This window comes from Lupinus angustifolius, chromosome LG16 (assembly GCF_001865875.1).
Source record: "Lupinus angustifolius cultivar Tanjil chromosome LG16, LupAngTanjil_v1.0, whole genome shotgun sequence".
Lineage (NCBI taxonomy): Eukaryota > Viridiplantae > Streptophyta > Magnoliopsida > Fabales > Fabaceae > Lupinus > Lupinus angustifolius.
In genome coordinates this window covers 11,646,295-11,648,803 of record NC_032024.1, presented here as the reverse complement: position 1 = coordinate 11,648,803, position 2,509 = coordinate 11,646,295, and positions in this window count along the sequence as shown.

The following is a 2,509-nucleotide window of genomic DNA, read 5'->3' as shown; positions in this document are numbered from 1 at the left end:
TGCACGAAGAATCAAATCGCAAAAAGAAAATTAAATATCTCAAAGCAACAACGTCTCAATCTATAGAAGAGAGAGAAGAAGACAAGTCTGATTCAGATATTGATGACGAAAATTTGAGCCTTCTCGTACACAAATTCGGGAAATTCCTAAATAAAGGAGGCTTCAAACGTTTCTAGAAGAAAGAAGCGCGTGAGTCAACTAGAAAAGGCAAGGGTAACAAAGAGCGCCTCACTTGCCACGAGTGTGGTAAGCCATGATACATAAGGTTTCAATGTCCTACTTACCTCAAGAAGGTTGATTCAGATAAGAGCACTACTCGGGACTTCAGGTCAAAGATGGCCTATATGGGACGTACCAGAGGAGGACATGACATCGAGCACCTCAGATGAAAAGGAGACAACCAACCTATGCTTAATGACTAGAACAGATGATGCTTGTTGCTCAAATTCAAAAGAGGTAAACAACGAGGTATATTCTGACACCTCATTTACTTCATCTGATGATTCACCTCCTTATGAGGATTTGTATAATGCTTATGTCGAATTGCATGATGAATTAAAGAAATTAGCTAGGATTAGTTCTGATAGAAAAAGAGTAATCCTTCTAAATGAACAAAAAATAGTTTCATTACATAAAGAATTAGATGAACTAAAACTAGAAAATGAAACATTAGATCTGATATATTATTGTAATGCATGCAATTGCTCTAATCATAATTTATGTCAATCAACTATCTATGATTCTTGCAAGACTTTGAAAAATGAGAATTTGAGACTTAATGAAAAACACGCAAAACTCATAGAGAGTCAAAACATTTTAGACATTATGCTTAGCCAAACCATAAATGTTGGTGACCATACCGGACTAAGATATATTCCCCCTATTAATCGGCCTAATAAGAAATATTTTAATAAGAAGGTTCCTACATGTTTTTATTGTGGCACACATGGCTACACTTCCTACTCTTTTTACATAAGAAAATATGGTATACCTAGTGGCGTGTATGTCTGGATGAAAAAGGGGGATGACTCCCTGGTTACTAACAGAAAAGGACCCAATATAACTTGGGTACCTGAAAAAGGCAAGTGATCTACTTTTGTAGGTATGTCTACGAGCACAGGGACATCATTCGTATCTTGATAGTGGATGCTCGAGACATATGACGGGTGATAAATCAAAATTCCTAGATCTATCCTTGAAAGAAAAAGGGTTTGTCACGTATGGAGACAACAACAAAGGAAAGATACTTGGCACCGAAACTATTGGCAACTCAAATCAGGCAGTGGTCGAGAATGTGCAATATGTTGAAGGTCTAGAACACAATCTCTTGAGTATCAGCCAACTCTGCGATAAAGGTAACCGTGTATCTTTTGATTATGAGTGTTGTATAATTCGTGACAAAATATATCTAATAAAGTTAATTTTGTCAGATATCGTATAAATAATATCTATATGGTTAATCTAGAGGATGTCACTACTCTATATTCAAAATGTTTTATATCTAAAGAGGATGACATCTGGCTTTGGCATAGGCGCGTAGCTCATATTCATGTAAAGCATCTAGATAAATTGTCTAAAAATAATTTGGTTGATGAGCTACCAAAACTTGATTTTAAAACTCAGGAAACTTGTGATACTTGCCAAAAACGTAAACAAGTTAAAAACGCTTTTGCTAAAAAGAATGCGATATCCACAACAAGACCCTTGGAGCTTCTCCACATGGACTTATTTGGACCATCATAGGTTATGAGTTTTGGTGGTAGCTTTTATGCTTTAGGAATCATTGACGATTTCTCTAGATTCGCATGGACACTATTTCTATCGTCCAAGAGCGATGCATTCAAGTCTTTCAAAAACCTTGACAAACAAATCCAAAATCAGTTTAACCATAAGATAGTATATATTCGATCCGATCATGGTGGCGAATTTGAAAACCATCAATTTGATCAATTTTGTGATAAATATGGTATTATGCATCAATTTTCAGCCCCTCGTACACCTCAACAAAATGGAGTTGTTGAGAGGAAGAATCAAGTCTTACAGGAGCTTGCTAGAACCATGCTAAACGAAAGCAAGGTTCCTAAATATTTTTGGGCTGATGCAGTGCATACAGCTTGCTATGTGATAAACCGTATACTCCTGAGGCCTACTTTTCCAAAAACTCCTTATGAATTTTTAAAAGGTCGAAAACCTAATATTGCGCATTTTCATGCTTTTGGTTGTAAATGCTTTATATTAAATAATGGAAAGAGAGATTTAGCTAAATTTGATTCAAAAGTTGATGAGGGTATATTTTTAGTGTATTCATTGCATAGTAAAGCTTATCGAGTCTTTAATAAATATTCAATACAAGTAGAAGAGTTTGTGCATGTCCATTTTGATGAATCTTCCCCAAAAGAGAAGAGAAAGATATTTTCTGATGATGTTGCAGGTGCTTTAGAAGAAGCATACTCTAAGAACATGGACCAGGACAAAGAAGAAGCAGAGCAAATTGTCCAAGATGAGCATC